The sequence below is a fragment of the Protopterus annectens genome, chromosome 2.part1, assembly GCF_019279795.1.
Source record: "Protopterus annectens isolate FY-2018-M chromosome 2.part1, PAN1.0, whole genome shotgun sequence".
Classification (NCBI taxonomy): Eukaryota; Metazoa; Chordata; order Ceratodontiformes; family Protopteridae; genus Protopterus; species Protopterus annectens.
The window spans coordinates 1508761530-1508788190 of record NC_056729.1 but is presented as its reverse complement, the minus strand read 5'-3'; the positions used below and the strand labels follow the sequence as shown (position 1 = coordinate 1508788190).

The following is a 26661-nucleotide window of genomic DNA, read 5'->3' as shown; positions in this document are numbered from 1 at the left end:
CAAATCTACCATGTGAGCCTTTTGTACCACCTCAGTGAAAACTGTGAAAATGTACCTCTGGGTCAACACTCCTCTCTAGCTGCCAAACAAGCAACAAATAATCAGTCATATACTACAATGCAGTACTGCCCTCTGCCTCCTAATCCAGATGGGGGAAGTGGTGGCAATATCACTGGGGTTAAAACATAGAAATAAAATCTATGAACACAGTCATTTCTTTTTTTTCACTCCTGATTCTGCTCACTATCGGTTAACTTTCACCTTTCTTCTTACTGTCCTGTCAAACCCCAAATGTCCTCAATATTAAAAATACTTGTCACTAAAGGCATGCTGAGGCAAAGTGTAGTGGTATCACTCCTTAAAATTCAGCCACATGCACAGTGTGCTTGGGAAGCCCTAAATGCATACATGCTACACAGCCATTCCCTCAGGCTTCACTAGGGAATGGCAGTGTCATGGTCAATTAACACTCCCCTCATACAGACATAAAACAGCAAGGTAACGGCTGCTTCATCTTTTTCCTACAGCAAGTTCCTCTAACACCTGACAGTTGAAGTCATGGTTGTAACTTTTAAAAAATAAAACTGATCACAGCACAGAGAAAGTTTCAATGGACAAGTCCCACTACTAGCAATGGGCAGGCTGAATAAACAGTTTAATATCACGAGGTCGGTATATAAGGATAGTCACAGAAGTGTGGAAAGTAAACCAGGGAAATTCCCTTCTGAGCTCTGGTTAAAGGCTTATAGTGCATGCATATTTGAACTGTTTCTTACTGAAATTGGTACACCTTATTTGTTGTAGCATAGACTAGATCCAGGCCTGCTGAATCTAGCTTTGTTTGTATGCTTGTTGTTTGTTTGCTTGTTATTTCTCTGAAACGCTAATTCCACCTAAAACGCGGCTTTTCAGCAGTTCTGTGGAACCCTATTGATATCTGCTTTGCTTACTGTACTTATTTCCTTGTTTCACTTGAAAGAAAGTTATTGTTTGTCGTTTTTGCATTTAAGTTACCTGTAACACATTGCATTTAAGTTACCTGGCACTTGCTCACTAAAACAATTATATAAGTCAGCACTAAAAAATTAAAAGCACTACACCCTCACAAACTCCCCTTGAGTACCTTGTTCCTTGGCCCTTTTTTTTCAATTATAAAGGAATTCCCAATACTATTCTAGCATGTCCAAAGGTCAGTTGTCAATCTCCTCTCTGGCCCAGCTGGTGAATCTGGGAATCTTGAGGCAATGTTACAACTGCCTCATGTACACAGACAACCCTCTCCTCCTCCCAACAAATTCCAACACATGTGAGAGAAGAAACCATATAGCCATACTGGAGGCTAAGCTCTCTCAACTCAGTACTGGCGAAACCAGTCAGGAGGAGAAGGAAACCACACTCACTACAATTCCAGTCTCACATAGACCTACCACGACAGCAAACCAAACACATAAACACACAAAAACATACTCGGCGGCTCTAAATAAATATCTGCCTAAGCATCAGAGACCTCCATAGCAGACACCCAAGCAACCACTACCCCAAAACAAAACACATGCAACACATAGCTCACAAAGCCAGTGTGCCGAACAGTCACAGCCCTTAAGGCTAAACAACACACCTGATACACTTGTAATAGGTGACTCTATCATCAGGCACACTGACGTCCCGTTCACCAGGCTGAACAAGTAGAAGGTCACGGTGAGCTGCCTGTCAGGCGCTAGGATCCGCCACATAACACAAGCACTCAGGTCACTCCAAGGCAAGTACAAATATGACTCAGTCATTGTCCATTCTGGTGTGAATGACCTGAGACGTACCTCCCTGGACTACATGAAAAGAGACATAGAGGAGCTCTCTGAGCATGTAGCCCAGGCTGGTATGACCCTGACCTTGAGTAGCATCTTACCCTCACCAAGAATGATGCCACAATATGAAGACAAGATGATCAATTTCAACAATTGGCATAAGTATTGGTGTCATTCAAAGGGGATCGAATGCCTGTCAGCCTGGGATGACATGCTCGACAAGCCATGATGCTTCGCTAGGGACGGCTTGCACCTGTCACCCCTGGACTTTCAGATATTGGCAAAGGCTCTTGCTACCCCCATAGTGCCATTTTTAGGCAAGGCTCAAAAGACAAACCCACCTCCATAGGTATTACAAGGGATAAGAAACTAAGAGTAATGCTACTCAACGCCAGAAGTCTAAACCTCAAGATGCATGCACTCGAAACTCTCCTTAGCATGGAGAACATCGATATCTGTGCAGTAACAGACACCTGGTTCAAGGCTCCCGAGAGCACCCCAGCACTACCAGGTTATACCTCATACCATGCTTTTCGGCCCCAAAACTTGGACCGAACCACAAAAGGAGGGGGAGTATCAATATTCGTCAAAGATACCCACACTTCCAGGTTGGTGGTACAGCACGAAGCATCAGAGACTATCCATGTGCAACTAACAGTGGGTAAAACTGCCTTCCAGTTTATAGCCTGCTACAGACCACTCTCCCAAACCCAGGAACCCCACTCGGCCTTCCTGAGAATACTGGAAAATATGAAGGTCTCTCCAAACACCATTATATTGGGCGACTTCAACTACCCAAACATAGACTGGGAGCATTACTCTAGCTCCAACACCCTAGCCCAAAGGTTCCTAGAATTTATAAACTCAAATGCTATGGAACAACTTGTTACCACTCCCACAAGAGGGGAAAACATACTGGACCTGATCATCACCAACATGGGGACTCTATGCTCCAGACCAGAAGTGTATCCCTCACTGGTAAGATCAGACCATAAACTAATCTCACTGGATATTCACATCCCGACTCCACCCCCTGCCCTGAAAACCACAGTGAAAAACTTCTCTAAAGCAAATTTCACACTCCTCAAAACCGAGGTGGAATCCTTCAAAGCCCCCAGGCCTGTGAAAAATACAGCCCAGACCGCAGAATCCTTTATAAACGCATTCTATGAACACCTTCAGGAATGCATGGATCATGCAATCCCAAATAAAACCAAGACTCAATCCTGCAAAGGCAGACATCCTGTCTGGTGGACCCCAGCCATAAACAAACTATACAATAGAAGGAGGAAGCTACTATATGATAGAGCAAAATCCCAAAAAGGGAAGGCATCTCTGATCAGTATTAGCAAAAAACTACGGGCACTCATAAAATCGTCTAAGGCCAGCTTCGAGAGAAAAACTGCACAGGACACCAAGGATAATCACAAGGCTTTCTTTAGTTATGTTAGGAACCTGGGTGGGATTTCCCAGATATGCTCAGAATTAGTCCAAAATGACAAAAAATACACAGAACCCACAGACATTGCCAACATCCTAGCTGACAGGTTCAGCGCAAACTTCTCCCCCCCCCCTCCCCACCAAAAGGGCAAATATCCATCCCAGCAGAGTGCTGCCCCCCTGACATCTCTGATGCTCAGGTAAGAGCTGCCCTCTCCAAAGCAAAAAACACAGCATCAATGGGACCAGACGGTGTCCCAGGCTGCATCCTACATGAACTCCAAGAAGAGCTAAACCTAAACATAATACTACAGTTCAATCTCAGCCTTACTACAGGACATGTACCCAAAGAGTGGCGTACAGCAACAGTGGTCCCTCTCCACAAAGGTGGTGCCTCAACGGATCCTGGAAACTATCACCCCATAAGCCTGACTAGCTTGGTCTGCAAAGCTATGGAAAGGATCATCATGGACCTCATAAATAAAGATATTGGGGACCTACAGACACTGGATCCTACCCAGTTCGGCTTTGTTAAGGGCAGATCCTGCCTCTTAAACCTGACTGATTTCTTTGAAACAGTCACCAAGGCCATTGACGAGGGGAAGGTGGTCCACACAGCCTACCTGGACTTCGCAAAAGCCTTCGATACAATACCCCACTCGGGCATTATAGATAAGCTCACCAGCTTAAATATAAACCAATATGTCACTAGATGGGTTGCAAATTGGCTCAAGGACAGAACCCACATGGCTAGAATTGCTGGAGCCATGTCAGACTCCAAACCAGTTACAAGTGGCGTCCCACAAGGCTCAGTCCCGGGACCTCTCTTGCTTGGTATATATTTCTCGGAGGTACAGGCCAACACGGAAGGACTGTGGCTGACCAAGTTCGCAGATGACTGCAAACTGGGCGCCATAATCGACTCTCCAGCTGACACAAGCATCCTCCAAAAGGGCCTCATAGAAACAGACAACTGATGCCAGAGCCATGGCCTCAAGCTAAATGCCAAAAAGTGTATAGTCATCCCCTTTGGCAAAAACAAAGTGCCCACAAATTACCACATAGGTGGCAATCCATTAAGTACAGAAGAAGTAATTAGGGACCTGGGGACCCAAGTTGATAGCAATCTCTCATTTGACAACCACGTGGCCAAAGTGGTTGGAAAAACATTTTATATAGCCCACCTAATCATGAAGGGATTCACATCTAGATCAGGGAGGTCATCGTGCCTCTTTACTCATCCCTCATCAGGCCCATAATTGAGTACAATGCCCTTTTGGGATGTACCTTACCAGACACCTGCAGCAACTGGAAAGACCCCAAAAGTACCTCACCAAGAGGATCAAAGGGCTCAAACAGATGCCATATGCTGCCCGGTTAAAGAAACTCCAGCTCTACTCAGTGGCATACCGCCTGCTCAGAGGCGATCTGTGCCTGACGTATAAAGCCATGTCCAACCCGGAATTAATGGACATGCTGCACCTCAGAAAATCCAAATCCCATCGAGCTACGCGCTCGAGAGACTTGAACCTCAGCACTGAAATAAATAGGAAATGCTGGAGGCACAGATTCATAACCCAGAGGCTCCCTTCACTCTGGAATAAAATCCCAGTCCAGGTTAGGCAGAGTCCCTCATTGACTCTCTTCAAGAGGAATCTTGATGAGTGGATGGGAGATCGTAGGTTTACCCCGGGTATCACTTCTGTGTCACTGTTAGACAGAGGCACAGTATACTAACCTTGAAAAAGGGCATAGCAAAATTAATTTAATATGGGTGGCGAAAGCCATACACACTCTGGCTAGGCTTATAAATGCCCTAGGGCAGATAGCCTAGTATGAACCTATGAACCTATGAACACTCTGGCTAGGCTTATAAATGCCCTAGGGCAGATAGCCTAGTATGAACCTATGAACCTATAATACATTGTACTTAAACAAGCTAAAGGAAATCTATCTGGGATCTCATGGAAGCTTTCTTGCTCTTTTTAGACAACTACTATGGGATTTTTTACCATCTGTGTAACATTGCCACTAACTCTGATGGCACCCTGGTAGATGAGACCTTGGAAGGAAGCTGCTGAAGAATGCAGCACCCTACTCACACTGTACTGCACTGTAAGGAATGGAACATGAATCCAAGCACCTGGTGTGAGAATATAAGACACTTTCCTCTGACCAGGGATTGGGAAGAAGGGGACACAAGACAGTGCATACATTATGAACGTTACCTTATGGTACCCACATTAGCTATCTTCAATACGTGCTACAACTATTAAATGCTAACAGTTACTATTCAAATAATGCTGCAGGAAGAGGCAGTATTCTAAATACCAGCCTCAAGGATATCAAAGGGGCAAATGAAGTTTTCCTGTTGTTTGGCAGTTTGTAACAATAAGTGAAAGTACAATGGCAGAGTACACCTACTTGAAACATAAAGGAACTGTGGGATCAGGTCTTTATTTCACTGATTGTTTGCTTTTTTTAAACCAAGTGGCTAAAACACTGTGAGAAATTCAGAGCCATTTGTGTGCAAGCATAGTGGGCTGTGAAGTATGACAACCCAGATTTCAAAGTTACTTAAAACTGCATCTACAGTGTTGCATTTATGTACTGTACTTATAATGTGTAGAAACAAGCATGCCACGGTCGTACGGCGGTAGCGTTGTTACCTCACAGCAAGAGGTTCTCCCGTTCGATTCTCGGCTGGGCTTGGGAGTGCCTTCTGTGAGGAGTCTGCATGTCCTCCCCACGGTTGGGTAGCGTTCAAAAGACATGCGTGCGTAAATAGGCGTGCCTTCATTGTAGGTTGAGCATCGAGCTGGCACCTCGGCGTTTCATAAAAATCTACTGCCAATCATTAGTGGACTGGAGTTCAGCTGTGGCGACCCCTTACCGGGAAAAGCCAAAAGACAAACAACAACTTATAATGTAGAAACACACTCTCATTCTACACAGTCACATGCAGATTATCATATGTGGAGAATAGCAAAGAGAAATCTGGCAACAGGTAAATGGGAAACGGGTAAGCTGAAACTAGATTGTTTTGTTCTGTGGCAAGAGTAGGGGAGCACTAGGGTAGGGATGAACAAACAGAGCTCTAACAGTCTTAAATTCAGTCATGTTACCTCTCACAGAATGCCTCTTCATCATATTTTCTTCATGAAGTTACAATGAAAAGTAATTGATTTTAGTTATTTTCTGTGGCCTAGTGTTTGATCAAGGTCACTGTGCACTGTTGTAGGAGGTTTTCCCCTTTTCTTTCCATCATAGTATGACTGTGAAGTTGGTATATATAAATAAAGGTGGTGTAAGGAATGCAGGGGGGTTGCTCCCCGCAAAAAATGATTTTGTGTGTGTTTTATGGGTTTTTGAAAAATGTTTCATTTGATTAATAAAAACTGTTGAAACATTACACATCTAAACGCTGTTCAAATCAACAGAAGAAAGCAGTTTATGTTGATGTCAAGGTGAGTAAAAAAGAGAAATTCTCATCAGAAGAAAAGTATTTTTACTCAGAACTTTAGGAGTAGATGCTTAAAATGGCATGTGAAAGGGTGGATGGGGATACTGCTAGCACTGAGGGTGGCATGGACATGGACAGATGTGTTGGAAGAGGGGGATGGAGAGATAAAGTAAACAGCCATTGTTATACAACAGCATTGGTAGGAGGATGCATGATGAAAACTCTGCAGTGCAGCTGGACTGGAGACAAGGAAGTGGGTACAGTAGTTTACAGGGGGCAGGTCCCACATAAGCCAGTCATCACATAATCTTTGCCAGGATGTCCAATAAGTGATAGGCACTGGAAGTGAGGCAACATCTCTTTGAGAGTTGTCTGAGTTAGGATTGGGCTGTCAGGATCAACCAAGTATGTGTGCTTTTTTTAACATTTATGTAGAACCTTAATTCAGGGAACAGATAAACTGTATAAAGCTCTTTTCCAAGGTCTTTCCTGGGCATTGTGAATCCGGGCCAGAACTTGGACAACTAAGCACTCCCTAGAGAAGCCTTCAGATCACTAAGATAGAAGCTACATCCCAGAACACTTGTGGAAGTAGTTACTAGTCAGGATCTAGATGAGCAGCAAGGGGTAGACTGTATGCCTAAAGATATACTCTGGCAGCTGAGAATCTTGTAAGTGGAACTCCACGGATAATGTAATTTCCCAAAACTGTATGTCTAGCTGCAAAGTCAGTAAGATCTTGTGTCATAATTTATGTGTTTAAGTACCTCATGATTGTGGAGTTTTTCATATATGTCTTAAGCAGTCTTGTGTTTAAATTGTTATTGTATTCCTTTAGTGCTAGACATTTATTTTAGGATAACATATCCTTTACTGCATAGTAGACCAGATCTGATGGGATGACTGATTTCAGAAGTTAGCTTTTCATGGATACTGGTTATCACAATGGTAGGAAGAATTTGCCAAGATTTGACAGTACTACCTTTAACCAGCAGTTAGGTTCCTTTACCAAAAGTAGTATCTGACAGGAGGAGTACCAGTGTAGGCTTTGTCTGATCCCACAACGATGCATATAATGGTTTTTGGCTCAGCTTGGAAGGTCTAGAAATGGAATGGAATGACTGCCTTGTAAAATTGTAAACTGAAAATGCTGTTTTCCCACCTTGAACCTCATTAATTTTCTGTGAAAGGGAATGATGGAAACATGCCATGCCTGAAAAAATAAATAAAGTTGCAATAGAACTGTAAGTGTGGGGTTGTGCAGCCATGCCCTGCACTGTCTTACACACGGAGATGATTTTGCATATACTAACTTATTACTTACATATACTTCTCTCTCTTATTTCTTAACTTACACATCTTTGTAACTCCCTCATCTGCAGATCCTTGTCACCTATCTGTCCAATACAGTAGCCTACCTGAAAATTGTTAACTTCTATGCGTAAATGCATATTAATATAAATATAGATGACTAGCCTAGCATGATAATGAGCTATCTTTTTCTGCAAAGCTCAGTCATCATCATATATCGCAATCAGCATTATACCTCCATAACCATTACTATGCATTTGCCACCTTACATGTGCTTACTTAACTAATGATCTTCAGCATAAAATCTCATAATGTGTTACACTGTACAGATTAGTCGCACAGGGTGCATTTCTTGTTTTGAACTGAAATGGTTCACTGTTTTGCAATGTTTCTATATTTTATTTACAGTGGATATAAAAAGTGTACACACCCCTGCTAAAATGCCTGCTTTTTGTGATATAAAAAAATGAGACCACAATAAATCTTTTCAAAACTTTTCCCACCTTTAACGTGACTTATAACCTGTACAATTCAATTGAAAAATAAACAAATCTGTTAGGGCAAAAAATGTAAAAAATAAAACATGTACAATACACTAGTTGAATAAGTGTGCACACCCTTTTTAAACATACTTTGTTGGGTGTGCACACCCTTAAACTAATATTTTGTTGAAGCACCTTTTGATTTAATTACATCATTCAATTTTCTTGGGTACATACCTGCCATCAATTAAAGAGAGTCTGATCAAACACAAATAAAGTTCAGCTGTCCACATAGGATTTTCCTGACATTTACTCAGTTGCCTGCTACAGAAAAAGCCATGGTTCGCAGAGAGCTTACAATGCATCAAAGGGTCTCATTGTTGAAAGGTATCAGTCAGGAGATGGGCACAAAAACATTTCCACAGTATTGGATATACCATGGAACACAGTGAAGACAGTCATTAAAAAGTGGGACAGCAGTGACGTTGTCAAGAATCTGGATGGTCCCTCCAAAACTGATGAAAAGACAAGATGAAAACTGGTCAGGGAGGCTGCCAAGACAGCTACAGCAACACTGAAGGAGCTGCAGGAATTTCTGGCAAGTACTGGTTGTGTAGTACATGTGACAACAATCTCCCATATTCTCCACATATCTGGATGATGGGGTAGGGTTGCAAGACGGAAGCCTTTTCTTACAGAGAAAAACAACCATGCCTGGCTAAAATTTGCAAAACAATACATCAAGTCTCCCAAAAGCATGTGGGAAAATATGTTATGGTCTGATGAGACCAAGGTTGAACTTTTTAGCCACAATTTCAAAAGGTACATTTGGTGCAAAAACACTCTGCATCACCAATAGATCACCATCCCCACGGTGAAGCATGGTGGCGGTAGTATCATGCTTTGGGATTGCTTTTCTTCAGCTGGAACTGGGGCTTTAGTCAAGGTGGAGGGAATTATGAACAGTCCAAATACCAGTCACTTTTGGCCCAAATCCTTCAGGCATCTGCTAGAAAGCTAAAAATGAAGATGAATTTCACCTTTCAACACAACAATGACCCCAAGCATACATCCAAATCAACAAAGGAATGGCTTCAACAGAAGAAAATTAAAGTTTTGGAATGGTCCAACCAGAGCCCAGACCTATCCAATAGACAATCTGTGGGGTGACCTGAAGAGGGCTGTGCACAAGAGATGCCCTCGCAATCTGACAGATTTGGGGAGCTTTTGCATGGAAGAGTGGGCAAACATTCCCAAGTCAAGATGTACCATGCTGACAGACTCCTACCCAAAAAGACTGAATGCTGTAATTAAATCAAAAGATGCTTCAACAAAGTATTAGTTTAAGGGTGTGCACACCCAACAAAGTATTAGTTTAAGGGTGTGCACACTTATGCAACCAGCGTATTGTACGTTTTTTATTTTTTATATTTTTTCCCCTAACAGATTTGTTTGTTTTTCAACTGAATTGTACAGTTTATAGGTGACATTAAATGTGGGAACAGGTTTGAAAAAAATTATTATGGTCTCATTTTTTTATATCACAAAAACTGTGGCATTTTAACAGGGATGTGTACACTTTTTATATCCACTGTATGTTTGTTTTATATTGCAATACAGTATTTTCTTTACAATAGAGCTTTCCCCCTAAGATTCCACCTGATGTTGGACATTCCCAACAAATACAATACAATACATACATACATACACATATGCATAGATATTGCATCAGTATGTATACTTGACAGTCGAAGTCTCCATCCAGAATTATGAAGCAACATAGGAAGCAATGTCTTGGGGAGGGTCACCATTCTGAAACTTAAAATTGTTTGCTGAAAAAGAAGAAATCTAGAATGGGTCTCTGTGTTCTGCTAACTTAAAATGATTTGTTAGGATATACATCTTAGCATTTGATGAATCAAGTGCAATGATGCATTTTTACACTTTATTGTTATGTACTTTGGATGTTTTTTAATAAAAAGCTTTGTAACCTTGGGGTACCATGTGTTATATCCATTGACTTTAATGGGGCACCTTTGTACATGCATGGTGGTGCTCCCATTAAACTCTATGGATGCAACACATTTTTTCTACACTGATGCTACAAATGGTAATATTTACAGTTTTTCTTCAGCGATGTCAGTGTATGGGAATCATATTTTTAAAAGTGTTTTTCTTATTGAAATAAAAGAAAATGCTCCCTGATGGGTAAAGACACTGTTTGGCAATTTTTTTGCACATGTTATGGTGCAAAGGCAAAATTAGAACATACTGGAAAATTGCCAACTAAGAACTAAGAATACCTAGCCTTTCCCTTTGTCTGGAATGCAAAGGCCCCCCCTTGTGATGACAGTGTTTACATTGGACATTGAAGAAAATGACTGGGGAGTTGTGAAAATAGCAGGCCTCAAGTTCAACAAAATTTCAGTACATTTTATCTATTCAAATTCAAATAAGTACAGAGAAAATTATTGGTACAGAAGTCCCAGCCCGGTTATTATTACTGACAGACCAGTTCAGAGAAACAGCAATTATAACTCTTCCAACATACAAGTGCTTTGGCAGCACTACTGAAGTCAAGACTGATATTTGAAGGTCTTCTTAAATAAATATTGAATCCCTGCAAGAAGCATTTTTTTCCAAACATCTTTATTAAATTTTTATATATGACAAAGGCAATCTTACATTTATATAAATGAAAAACATACAAAATCATGCCACTTTACTTGCAAACAGTTTGCATCACAGACACCACTGAAACAACTGTAGTTGCAAACATTATACATCACTTATAAACCATCCAGTCATTGTCAGTTAAGCATTATATGGCTCGTTCAAATCCTGCCTCTTAAACCTCATTCCTGCTCTGCATATATTGTTTCAACAATTCCGATTTTTTTCCTATCTAGTTTGCTCCTTCCCTTTTCTAAAGATCCCAATTCCAGTTGTTTCATCTCTGTTACTACATTCACTACTTCTACTAAAGTTGGTCTAGACTTTGATTTCCATTTTCTAGTAATTGCTTTTTTGCCAGCCACCATAAGTAGATTCAGGAAGGCTTAACTATGTCTAGGTATTTTCAATTCTGTATCATAACTCAAAAGCATCATCTCCTCAGTCAGTCCAATCTGCTTATCCAGCATCTCCGACAGAGCAATCTGCAGGGAATCCCTAGTCTGCCAGCTCATTACACTCCCAAAAAAATATGTTCCCAGTTACCTCTTTTTCGCCTGTCACACCTCCAATATTTGCTATCCACCTCAGGAAAAATTCTTTGAAGTCTACTTAGGGTATAAAAATACCTATGTAAATACTTCCGGGCAAAGATCCTAAATCTTCTAGACTTTCTTGCATACTTGGGAGATATACATATATCCCCCCATTGTCTCTTTTTGAATTGTTTATCCAATCTCTCTTTCCAATCCCTTCTAAGCTCCTCTGATTCTTATAATTATCTTGCAATATTTTATATGCTTTATTAATTATTCCTTTTTTAATGACAGCTTCTGTTCTAGCTTCTATTAAAAACTTTACCAGTGCTGGTCTTTCATTTAGGAGCCCCCTATTTCTTTCTCTTTGCCTATACTCTGATATCAATCCTTGGTAAGGAAGGCAATCTCTAACCTGCAGTCCAAATAAATTCTTGGCCTCTTCCCATTCCATTACTTTTCCCTTTATAGGTTCATAGGTAGGTACTAGGTTATTAGCCCTAGGGCCTATATAAGCCTAGCCAAAAAGGTACCCTGGCTTTCGCCACCCAAGAAAATTATTTTCATGTGCCCCTGTCGAGCAGAGCCACAGAAGTGATCCCTGATGTGAATTTTCTTTTTCCCATCCAATCATCAAGATTTTTCTGGAAGAGTGCTAATGAAGAGCTCTGTTTGACATAGGTAGTCTGTTCCAGAGTATGGAAAGTCTCTGGGACAGGAAGATATCCCACCAGCATGTTCTGTTTATTGTGGTGACAAGGTTTAGGTCCCTAGCGTGTGTGGCATGGAGGGATTGGGATATCTTTAAGTGGAGCATGTCCAACAGCTCTGGGTTTGACATAGCTTTGTATGTTAGCCAGAGATTGCCTCTGAGTAGGCGATATGTGATGGAGTAAAGCTGGAGTTTTTTGAGAAGGTCTGCGTAGGGCATCCGTTTGAGGCCAGTAATCCTCTTAGTTTGGTATTTCTGTGGCCTTTCCAGTTGTAGTAGATGTGTTGTGAGGTACATACCAAAAGGGGCATTGTACTATGTATAATGGGTCTAATGAGTAATGAGTAGAGGAGAAGAATGACCACTTTTTTCTGGATGAGAAACCTTTTGTGATGAGGTGAGCCATGTAGAAGGATTTCCTGACCACTGTGGCAATGTGATTATCAAAGGAGAGACTACTGTCCACCTGTGTCCCAAGGTCTCTTATCACACTTTTGGCGTTAAGTAGACTACCACTTACGTGGTAGTTCATGGGTACAGAGTTTTTACCGAAGGGGATGACAATACATTTTTTGGCATTGAGCTTGAGGCCATGGCTTTGACACCAGGCATCTGTCTCAGTGAGGCCCTTTTGTAGTATGTCCACATCGTTAGGAGTTTCGACTATGGCTCTTAGTTTGCAGTCATCTGCAAACTTTGTTAGCCAAAGACCCTCTGTGTTAGCTTAGGCTAAAAATAGGCAGTAATAGAATATCAATGAATGAGACTACCCCCGACTGCAATTACTGTCTATGCAGGAATTCTAACAGGCAATACAATCTAACAAGCACTAACTGAAAAAACAGAGTCAAAACTTCCAGTTCAGTTAATATTCAATGCAACACAAACAAATCAATTAAAATGCTGTATTATTTGAAAAAAGTGCAGATAAAAGGTACTTAAATTCTCTTATACGTCCAGTTGAATACAGCTAGATCTTAGCCGGCCAAAGCTCAGGTTTTAAATATTCCAAAATGTACCACTTAAATAGGCAGTAACAGAATATCAATGAATGAGACTACCCCCGACTGCAATTACTGTTTATGCAGGAATTCTAACAGGCAATACAATCTAGCAAGCAAAAACTGAAAAAACAGAGTCAAAACTTCCAGTTCAGTTAATTTTTAATGCAACACAAATAAATCAATTAAAATGCTGTATTATTTGAAAAAAGTGCAGATAAAAGGTACTTAAATTCTCTTATATGTCCAGCTGAATACAGCTAGATCTTAGCCGGCCAAAGCTCAGGTTTTAAGCAGAAAATATTCCAAAATGTACCACTTAAATAGGCAGTAACAGAATATCAATGAATGAGACTACCCTCGACTGCAATTACTGTCCATGCAGGAATTCTAACAGGCAATAAAATCTAGCAAGCACTAACTGAAAAAAACAGAGTCAAAACTTCCAGTTCACTTAATATTCAATGCAACACAAATAAATCAAATAAAATGCTGTATTATTTGAAAAAAGTGCAGATAAAAGGTACTTAAATTCACTTATAAGTCCAGTTGAATACAGCTGGATCTTAGCCAACCAAACCTCAGGTTTTAAGCTAGTTATTTTCTTAGATATTTCTAGTTACTTACTCCCAATACCTTGGTTCCTTTGCCAGTTTTCTCCAATAAATTCCAGCCCCCTTTTGACTATTATCTGTATCCCTGACCAGAGTCATCCCTATTGGCAAAAACTCTTTTCTCCATTCTCATGCTGGTTTGGTTCTTAGAATACTCCCTGCTATTCTTGCAAGAAGCATTTTTGGTAGACAGCTGGTTCTCTTTGATTTTCTGTACTCTATTTCTTTTTTTATTTTTATTTGTATTTGTTTACCAGGGTAGTTACTGATTTCCATGGAACTTTTCAGACTTGGCTCTAGAGCCCAGTTTGATTAAGTGACATTCTCAGAGCTACACAATTAGGCAAAGGAAGACAAGGAAATTAACCCCTGGACACTGGTCCACATGAAACAGCTCATTAACAGCTTCTTAATTCTCTGCATCAGCTGTCGGACTGCTATCATGTGCCCACAAACACTTAGAAGCAAAACCTTTTTTTACTTGCAATTTGTCTTCCAAGTTTAAAAATACTTAAGATATTTAAATATACAAAAATCTGAAGGGGAAAGGAACCATTAATTTTTTACAAATATAAAAGTGACCTCCAATGGTAGAAAATAAACTAATAAATAAGCTAGAAAGGTTTCTGGTTATGATAGGTAGAGGTGTGGAGCAGTGACTTTGCTTCAGATGACAGAGGTTTGATAGGTGGATCAGGTATAGAAACAGACAGCAAGGGTGGCACAAGATTCCTCTACTCTTTTCTCCATTCATAAATGATCTTACCTAGGACATCCCTCACACTGACTGTATACTATAACATAGATTCATAGGTGTGTACAAGGCTAATGGCCATGGAGCTTTTACAAGCCTAGCCCATAGAAGTGCCCTGGCATTGTGCCACCCGACGTTAGTTCCCAGTGACTCTATTAAGCAGAGCCACTGGAGTGATCCCCGGGGTGAACTTTCTATTTGCCATCCACTCATCAAGATTTTTCTTGAAGAGGGCCAGTGAGGTGCTCAGCTTGACATGTATTGGAAGTCTATTCTAGAGCATGGGCAGTCTTTGGGTTAAGACCTGTCCCTCCAGCATGTTCTGTTGATTGTGGTAGTGAGGTTGAGGTCTCTGGAGCATGTGGTGCAGAGGGATTGGGATTTCATTAGATGTAGCATTTCTAACAGAGCTGGATTAGGCATGGCTTTGTAAGTCAAGCAGAGATCGCCTCTTAGTAGATGATATGAGTCAGAGAATGGCTGGAACATTTTGAGTCTGTACATGTAGGATATGTGTTTAAGGTCTAGGATCCTCTTCGTGAGGTACTTTGTGGCCTTTCCAGCTGTTGCATGTGTCTAGTAAGGTACATGACAAATGGGGCATTATACTCGATGATTGGCCAAATGAGGGAAGAGCAGAAAAAGATGATGACCTCTTTCTTCCTGGATGCAAAACCCTTGGTAATGAGATGTGTCACATAGAACTTTCTGACCACAGTGACAATTTGGTGGTTGAAGGAGAGGTTGCTGTCAAACTGTGTCCTCAGATCTCTTATAACACTTGATTTTATATATATATATATATATATATGGACTTCAGAATGACTATATGGCCCTCTGGAATTTTCTTCATAACACTACATTCACAGTCAGTACTCTACAAATGTAGTAATGCTACTGGTACTCCCCACCATTTGCAATATACCACAAGAATCACTATAACAGACCCACCCTGTGTCAAGCAACAAAAGTATCTCGGCCTGTTATTTGAGAAATGCCTCACATGCAATACACACACACTGAGTCTCATATAAAAAATAATATGTCTATATAAAAATCTCAAAAAAGTGTAAACTTAATGACTCTTGAATCCATACAATCTAGAATTAGAACCATAAAAGTTTTGCTTCCCAGATGAGAATATGGTCTTCCTTCTATTCTACTATGGTCCATACAAATCACCACCATTTTTCAATCTGCAAAAGAAATACTTAGATTTATTCAGCTTTCCAGCAACATGGTACGGCATTGTTCTACTCTATGTAATTTAAATGGCTACCTATTGAGGCTAGGTCTACTCTTTTGCTAAATATTCTTACTTTCAAACTTTTACATAAAAGATGCTTCCCCAGCCTCTCAACTGTCCAGATTTTCACAGAATGTCCAGATTTTTGCCTCATATTTTGGTTGGCTCCTCATAAAATTTGTGGTTTTCTGGCAAATCAATAAAGATCAAAGTTGCTAAACAATGAGATACATTTGAATTTCAGACTTTATATCCTTCATCAAATGCATACTAACATAACACCTGCTATTATAGCAACTTTCTAAGCTTATAAGAGCAATATTTAAAATCTGTCCCAATTTTTGGGCCTTTGTCCCTCCATTATTTTAGGCTTTGTCCAGATTTCTTGCACTAAGAGGTTGAGAGATACGGAAACCCCTTCCTACTCTCACTCCATAATACAGACTACATACAATTACAAATATCACCATTTGCTGCCACTATTTGTGAGTCATTCTCTAAAATTGCTCCTATAAGCTGGAACTCTATACCTACAACTATAAGACAGATTGACAAGATTAAACTGTTCAGGAAGTTTATATGTACCCATCTAGCTAATGAAAACAAAAGTAGCTGTTTCAAAGACACTGGTTGATTGCACGTATACACCAGATCCTACAAACATCCTGTACACATGTTAACTTTATACCTCCTAAGCATATTTATAAACAGGAATTATTTTGACTGTGATGTTTGAAGTCCCATTTCTGTTTACAATTCTAATTCTCCTACCAGTCTTCCCTTAGGCTTTGTATAGCCTTGTCTTCATAGATTTTTGTACCTATGGTTTACATGATTTACATAATGTTGTAATTATGAATCTATTCTGCTGTACCGACTTTTGTAATTTGTATTATGCAACTGTATAGATCACCTGCAATTCATTACGTTGTATATTATTCGCTGTATTTGCCTATTTGGCTTGTGTTATGGCTGAAAGGGGTCCTTGGACTAGTCCACTTACTTGGTTAAGAAACATTAAATAAATAAAATAAATTGAAGTGACTGGCTGACACTAGATCTTCCATCCCAGGAAAGGGAGGAATTGGTTCAAGCCTTCCTACAGCACAAACTTCTGGGGGAGAATTCAGATATGTGCTCTATGCCAGAAGTGCAAAATGCAGGGGATAAGCTTGGCAAGGAATATAGACAAGTATAAGGAATATGGAGATGAGCAACCTCACTTGAATCTGACATAGTAGGCATTTCATCACAATTATCTTTTCAATTCTGTTATTGACATGTTTGTATGTTTTCCCTGAAATAGGGAGCATATTGGTTCTTTTATCTGTGATAGTTCGCGCCTTGAAATGTTACTGTGATATGATTTAGAGGGGAAACCAATAGAAAATTTAAATCCAGATTACAGCAATATATAAGAGATGCTTGTAAATGTGACAGTAAGAACCCAGGTGTACAACATTTTATGAAGTATCAGTAACAGCATAGCTGATTGTTTGAAAACTACAGCACTGTATCAAGTTAATATGATAGGATGTAATACTGTGAATGTGAAAAATATACTTAAGAAGAAATAAGCCTTTTTAAGGTTAAAGTTTCAAGCTTTAATTCATAAAGGCTTGAATACAGAACTTAATTGGAAGGCTTTACTGTAGCTTTCCTTTTTGATCAGTTATTTGAGTGATGGCTTTTTATTAACTTGTTGTTGTTGGTCTTTCAGCTATTTCCTGGTTAGCAATCGCCACAGCGGAACTCTGGTCCGCTAATGATTGGCAGTTGGTTTTTATGGTGTCGAGTTGCCAGCCCGACGTGCAACCTTTCGAATACCCACTCAAACGTGGGGAGGACTGTGTTTTATCTTCTGGGATGGTTGTTATACTCTGGAAGGCCTGTCTTAGGCTGAGGCATTGCTTATTTTTTTTTAATAAAGTCTGAAAATGTTACAGTTGTTAAATGTATTTGTTTCACCACACCTGCCTGCAAAAAGGAGTAGGGGGTTGAGAGCATCTCTGATGACTTTGATTCTCACCTGTTGTCCCCCATGCCAGATTTACAAACTTATGGAATATGGAGGTTCTCTGGTCACTAGAGGAAATAGACAATAATGGTTAAAGAATACTAATATAATCATTCAATCACTTTCAAAATATATTATTTTAAAAGATGAATAGGTATATATTCCTCTGAAAGAGTGTATGTAGCTTAGGAATAAGCCTGTGACTTTTAAAAACCATAAATATGCTAACTAGGAAATAAACTAACAAGACCTTTGAAAGAACTTTAAACCTAAAGATGATGCATATTATAACAGAAAAATAAATTTGTTGAGAATTGTTAATAGATGCAAAACGCATAAAAAACATTTTCTGAAAACCAGAAATGGACTGTCAGTACTGATACTTTTAAATAAAATACATTTTAAAAAGCACTCATCCCCTCATTGTGGACTTGATCTGACTACATTTGTTAGATACAACAGTTAAATCTTCTTGAATGAAGCCATCTAAGGTGTTTGTAATCTCTCCAAATGTCTGATTTATTCTGCTTACCCAAGTAAACAGACTTATGCTATATAAACAACCAGAGCTCTAGACTGTATACAGTTATTCATTAGTCCTGAAATTGTCTTGTCAGACTTAGGTGTTCTTCGACAATGCTGCAGAACCCATCCATCAGTGTTAAGGAATACCAAAATAACATTTTTAACAAAAGAGTGATCACCTAAAAATATACCTACTTTGGTAGTTCTTGCTAGGTATAGGTGATCAGCCAGTACTCTGCTATCTGCATCTGACCCAATCGAGGCTTATAACTAAAGACAAGACCATTATTGCTTGTATTTCTGCACTAACTGTTATCACTGTTTTTGCTGATCTGAATATTTCTTCATTTTTACTGTAAATTTTGCCTGTTTTTCAACCTCTGCATTTAACTTGTGTTCTGGGCACTTGTACTATGTAGCGTAGACTAGCCACAGATTCTACTGTGTCTAGTTCTGCTTGTATTGAATTGCACACTAATCCCCAGCTAACTTTTTTTCCTGGAGAGGGCCCTCTACACCCTTGTGGCAGGAGGTGTGTGGCTAGAGACTCATCTGTTGAAGCTTGTTGCTCTAGGGCTCTGTTCTGAGCTTTTGATCGGCTATTTTGCCCACCAGTAAGGTTTTTTTAAGTATTTTAAAAGCCCCATGTTTGCACGGGTTTGCCCAACGCTCACTGCACACTAAGTCTCACTAACGAGCAGTTGCAATTACTGTTGGTGGCTATAGGAGCAACTTCTGTGGATTAAATTTTCCCTCAGCTGTGGTCCGTTCTGTAGAACAGATCAGTACTGCCTCTGAGCTACCCTCTCTAGTTCTTCTCATCTATACTAGTGGACTACCCTCTCACAGGATCCCCAACTGGTCATTTCTGGTCAGTCCCTTTTACTGGCCAAACCTTTTACCTAGCACTATGGAAGGACAATACCCCACCATTTCTCTTGCCTACCTAGTCGAATTAGGCATCCTGAGGCAATGTAGCAATTCCCTCATGTACACTGACAACCCACTTCTTTTACAATACTCCAACTCAACATACAAGAGGTGCAACTACATAAAAAATATGGAATCAAAGCTCTCTCACTCACCAGTCAGTATACCTGACCCTAAGCAGGTTGTCACCATTCACACCTCACCACTATCACCTACCATGCAACCAACACATAACCCCACATATGTGGTGGTCCACTCTAAAAACCTACCCAAAGCACAGAGACCTCCCAAACACAAGCACACCATGTTAGTTCACTTAAAGATAAACACAGTACAAAGTACACATAAAAACACACAATCCAAAGTCTTACTAACTAAGCCATTAAGGTGTAACACAAAATCAAATGTACTAGTCATAGGTGACTCTATCAGGAGACACACTGATGTTTTGCTCACTAGGTTGGATAAGGGGAAGGTCAAGGTTAGCAGCCTGTCTGGTGCCAGGACCCAGAACATCACACATGCAGTCTCTCAGCAGCAAATACTGTTATGACTTTGTCATAATACATGTTGGCGTGAACGACTTGAGACGTACCTCTCTGGACTATATGAAGAGAGACATGACTGAGCTCTCTAATTATGTATAACAGGAACAAACAGGATCAGTACTGTGGTAAAGCAGAGATTCAAGTCAAACATAAATTTAATAGCATTGTAAGAGGCCAATATACACATGCTAGTAGACTTAATACTGACAAAGAGAGCATCTGATCAAATTAATGAAAGACAGCATCTGATCAAGTGAATGAAATGTTAACTGACTTTTTGGAAAGGGGGTATAATTATGAAACTTTACAGAATATTAAGGAAGAAGTGATAAGTAACAGAGAAATTGATGCTAGACCACACTTTTCTATGAATAGTAATTCTGATGAGATGAAGAGTGTACATACTAATACAGCTGAGAAGCCTAAATGATGGTACTTAATATACAATAGATGTACCGAAGCCATAAAAAAGTAGTAACTAATAATTAATATATCTTAAATGTTATGCCTGAACTTAAAGAAATTATAGGAGTCAGACCTAGGTTTTCATACAGAAAATGTTCCAACTTGAAAAATCGACTATGTTATAAAGATGAAAACTCGCTCTCTAGATAGGATTTCTAATAGATATGGAACATTCCCTTATCATAATTGCTTGTGCTGTATGGATATTTGTACTGATGCCATTTTTATATATCCCACAACAGGTAGACAATACAGTTTTAAATGTTTTCCATTATGCAGTACTTCTTATGTTATACATCTAGCTACATGTAAAAAATGCCCAAGTTTTTATGTAGGTATGTCTTCTAGGCATTTGAAAGATTCATCGCTCAGATATTCAGAGAAGTATTATGACTAATGCCTTGGTGAAACATGTTGTTGATAATAATTATGAGCGTGCTTCCACATTTAGAGTTATTGAAGTACTGCATAAAAGTTTGAGCAGTGGTGATATAAATAATAAATTTGAACAGAAAGAATATGAATGGATAATTAGATTACAGGCAGATGTTACAACAGGAATCAATGCTACAGTTTTAAAACAGAAACAACTTTGCCTTAGATAGACTGTGTCTCTTTAAGTTTCTTAATTGGTTAATTGTTCTGCTTTTACTCTTTGTCAGGCTGTGTCTTGTGACTGCTTTAGATGTATTATTTAATAAGGCTTTAATTTTCAATTTGCTTTCTTAACACTGAAGAAGGATTTTATCCAAAAGCTTTGTTATTATATCTGTTTCTGTAATTATTAAATATTTTAGTGTTTGCAGAGCCTGTCTTTTTCACGGATTTTACTCTCTGATTATGTGTCCCAGGCTGGTATGTCCCTAGCCTTAAGCAACATACTACCCTCACCAAGGATGATGCCTCAATACAAGCAAAAGATGATTGACTTCAACAATTGGTTTAGTTTCTGGTGTCATCTTAAGCAGATCCAGTTCCTAGCAGCCTGGGATGATATGGTTGATAGACCTCGATGCTTTGCCAGAGACAGTCTTCACCTATCAACCCTAGGATTTTGTCTTCCGGCAACAGCTCTTGCCTCCCCAATGCTTTTTTTAGGCACTGTCACAAGTACAAAATTTACAACGTAAATTTTTCCTCAAAAAACAACATCATGGTCATGCTGCTAAACATTAGGAGTCTAAACCTAAAAATGCACTCGTTGGAAGCTGCCTTCACCTTGGAGGGATGCTGACATCTGTGCTGTCACATAAACCTGGTTCAAGGCTGCAGAAAGCACCCCGGTCATACTGGATTACAATGCCTTCCATTCTCTCAGACCATCAAATCAGAGCAAGAAATCCAAAGGAGGAGGAGTATCAAATGTTATTATTAAAGACAAATACTCGTCCAGACTGGTAAGACTAAATGAGTCCCTCGAACTATTCCAAGTACAACTCTCTGTAGGTAAAACTCCTCACCAAATTATCGCCAGTTATAGGAACCCTTCCATGCAGGACACCCACAATGCCTACATGGACCTCCTGGAGTCCCTCAATATACCACCAAACATCCTGGTTTTGGGAGACTTCAACTACCCATCAATAAATTGGTCTGACTACACCTGTACCAATGCACACACCGTTGAACTTCGTAAACTCTAATACCCTGGACCAGTTAGTGGACACCCCCACTAGGGGTTCAAACATTATGGATCTAATACTTATGAACATCACTGATCAGTGCACCACCCAAAGTGTACCGTCATCTCTACTGAAATCTGACTACAAGTCAATCACACCAGAAGTAACAATAATGTCTGACCCTCCTGCAGCTGGAACTAGACTAAAAATTTCTCCAAAGCAAACTATAATCTCTTACAAGATGACATTACTACTTTCATAGCACCTACCCCTACTGATGGCAAGGATACCTATGCTAAGGTTTATACTAAAGCCTTGTATAAAGACCTTCACAGCTGCATTGACTCAGCTGTACCCAACAGGATAAAAGTAAGTTCCTCACATAAGAACAAACCTGCTTGGTGGACATCTGCTATAAATAGGTTATATAACAAGAAACTAAACTAAAAGCAGAAGGAGACAGTCCCCAAACTCAAAGGACTCACTCCTCTGCCTAAGTAAGTAAATAAAACACCAAGTGAAAAAATCCAAAGCCAACTACGAATCTAAATTGGCCACCCTAGCCAAGGGTAACCATAAGGCATTCTTTGGTTATGTCTGCAACCTCAAAGAAAAATCCCAGATTTGCACAGAACTTGCTGTAAATGGCACAAGATATACTAAACCTGGTGATATTGTTAACTTGCTGGCAGATAGGTTCAGTGAGAACTTCTCCCCACTGTCTCCACCCAATAAACCACAATATATCCCTCCTACATGTCATCCCCCAGAAATCTCTAAGGAACAAGTTCTTAATGGTCTTTCCAAGGCTAAAAACACAGCCTTTATGGGACCCGACAACATCCCTGGCTGTGTCCTAAACTGCTTAAAGCAAGAGTTAGCTGTACCTCTGTTTACCCTCTTTAACCACAGTCTAAACACTGGGCACATTTCTGCAGATTGGAAAACTGCCACTGTCATCTACTGGCCCTGGGAAATACAGACCCATAAGTCTGACCAGCCTCATATGCAAGGGCATGGAGAGAATCATCATGAACCTTATCAACAAGGATATAGGAGCTCTCCAAACACTAGACCCATCCCAGTTTGGTTTCATCAAAGGGAGATCATGCCAACTAAATGTGGTGGACTTCTTTGAAACAGTCACCAAATCCCTGGATGAAGGAAAAATTGTGTATACTGCCTATTTAGACCTAGCGAAAGCCTTCAACAACATTCCCCACTCAGGTATCATTGATAAATTTACCCAACTGAACATAAATCAGTATATAGTCAGGTGGGCTGCACACTGGCTCACCAGTAGAGCACACACACACACACACACACACACACACACACACACACACACACACACACACACACACACACACACACACACACACACACACACACACACACACACACACACACACACACACTCTCACACACACTCACACACACACACACACACACACACACACACACACACACACACACACACACACACGCACACACACAAAGTTAAAATAGTGGACTCTTCATCCACCTTCAGACCAGTAACCAGTGGAGTACCACAGGGCCCGGTGCTGGGGCCCCTACTGTTTGAAATTTACTTTTCAGAAGTACAGACCAAAACAAAGGGCATGTGGCTAACAAAGTTTGCAGATGACTGCTAACTGGGTGTGATTACTGAATCCCCTAGTAACACTGACACCCTCCAAGAAGGTCTTACTCAAATCAATGACTGGTGCCAAAGTCACTGGCTCAAGTTAAATAATAAAAAGTGCATCATCATCATCCCCTTTGTCAAGGGAACCGACCCAACAAAGTACCACATTAACAATAACACCTTAAGTACTCAATCCATGGTAAGAGATCTGGGCACACAGGTTGAAATCAACCTCTCCTTTAACCATCATGTTGGAAGGAAAGCCTTCTATATTGCCCATCTCATCAATAAGGGAAATGCCTTCAGGAAAAAGAGGTCACAAGCCCCCTGTACTCCTCCTTTATCAGACCAATTATAAACTACAATGTACCCTTTGGTATGTACCTCACCAGGCACCTCCAACTATTGGAACAACCCCAGAGGTACATTACCAAGAAAATTCAAGGTGTCCAACACCTGTCCTATGCTGACATACTAAAATCCCTGTCACTATACTCTGTATAATACAGACTACTCAGAGGTGATCTCTGACTAGCCTATAGAGCAACCACAGATCATGCCCTGATGGAAATGCTACACATTAGCAAGATTAATGGTACTCATTGCACCCGCTCTACTGACCTCAACATGAGAAGCAATATTAACAGGACCTGCCAGAGAGACAGGTTTATCCCCCAGAGGCTCCCCCTACTCAGGAATAAGTTTCCAATCCTAGTAAAACAGAGCCCCTCACTGACCTTTTTCAAAAGTAATTTGGATAACTGGATGGGGAACTGATTCACTCCTGGGGGTTCACCTGCGTCCCTTCTGAACAGTTGCAGTGGGTGTTGAGTCAGGTCTACTAATAGCACCATTACAAGAAGGGAAAAAACTTGGCTAGGCTTGTAAGGGCCTTAGGGCCATTAAGCCAGCCAGTAACCTCATATGATTTTATGATCCTATTGTAGATGTTACTAGAAGATAAGAATTCCTGGGACTGTGCCTAGCTATGAGTTGTTAATATTAGTTCCACATCCAATACTTGTCCCTCTATTACTCCTCAGCATATCTGTATAGGCAAAGGTATGTTCATGAAATAAGTGCTGCTGTCTACTTGCAATTCTGAGATGCGTTGTGAATACATGGAGCGCACCTTAAGACCTAGCAGCTCAGTCTTTCAGAATTCTACAATTTTTCATTAGCTGGCTTAAAAGCAACCACACTTGCCACATAGTTTCAAATTCTCACCACTGTTTTTATTTTCTCCACAAACTCATTCTCTTCCAATTTCTGTTGAACAGTAAGCCACTTAATCACACTGTCCCACTACTAAAACATGGCTCATTACTTAGGATGCATCTCCACTGAAAGCTTTATGCAACAAATGGTTGGGCGACACAAGTGGATAAAGCAAACAGATTTCTCCTTTTGCTTTTTTGGGTTGACGACATGACTACTCTAAAGTTTGATTCTCAAATTTTCACACATAATTCAACAACATCAGAACATACATTATATATATATATATATATATATATATATATATATATACACACACACACACACACACACACGCACATATCTACATAGGATCTGTATTACAACGTTGAACTAAAACAAGTTCAAAAGTTGTAATATCGAACCCTAAAGTCTGAAAATTGAAAATAGCAAAGCCAAGGCACATCGACTTTTTCCCAGGGGAAAAAAAAATTAGTGGGCCGTTTTCAGGGCTTTGCTATTTCCTCCACTGTGGTGTGATCTCAGAGTTGATATATTTAAGTAGGGGGTGTGGGGGGCACAGATCCTCACATTGGGGGGCATGGAGGGCAAAGTCCCCTACTTTAGTTTATGTTTAAGGTTAATTTTTTTTTTTTGTAACGGAACAGCGATTTTTTTTTCCCCTGGGGAAAAACATCGCTGTTCTGTGTTTTCGGTTTTGTTGGGTTTCGGACTTTAGGGTTCGATATTACAATGATCGAATTTTTGTTAGTTTGACATTGTGATATAGACCCTATACACACACACACACACACACACACACACACACACACACACACACACACACACACACACACACACACACACACACAGACACACACACACACATATACATACACACATATATACATACACATACATACACACATACATACATATATAAACTTATGCACTTTGGTTTTCTTCTGGAGCACAAAAGTTAACTTAATAAAAATACAAAACTAATGCCTCGATCACTTGCCTTCACAAGGTTCTGATGTACTGTAAAAACACACAGTTAAATGCTATTGTCACAAGAATCTACCAATCAGAAGGATTCATCTGTCAAACACTAAATTATTAAATTAAATTAACTGATTCACATTACTTTAAATTCATGAAATAACTTATCTTACTCTAATAAATATTTTTCTATAATAAATATGCCAGCACTACAACCAATATTTCATCACTAACTCATTACTTGAACCTTTTGCTGTTGAATTTCATAAACAAAAATAAACCATACTTCTTTGCTTAACAAGGCATCACAAAAGATCTAAACACAAGTCAGCACTTTGGCAATGGTACGTTAACAAAAAATGTTAAAAGCTCATGGTCCTGATTATGTTCTTGTTTTAAATGAACAGCAATAAGAATAGATGAATTGCAACTTTAATGTCTCTAATATGTTCCTTTTTTTGTTTATTTATTTATTTTACATTTGTTAACCGGGAAGATCCGACTGGACCAGGTCCATTTACAGCAGAGGCCCCGGGGAGAAAAGCTCCAGTATTTAGTTTAATAAAACAATACAGCATATATAGTTCAGCAAGGTGATACAACATATATGGTGATCAATGTAATCATACACCAAATTAGGGAAACAAAATGAGCAATACAAGGAACAACA

General features: G+C 39.8%; 1 protein-coding gene across 1 annotated transcript in view; it reads right to left on the bottom strand.

Moving 5' to 3' along the window:
• MEGF6 (multiple EGF like domains 6) overlaps positions 1–26661 on the bottom strand; it is a 2184612-nt gene that overhangs the window by 1546012 nt on the left and 611939 nt on the right. The gene's annotated exons all lie outside the window — the stretch shown is intronic.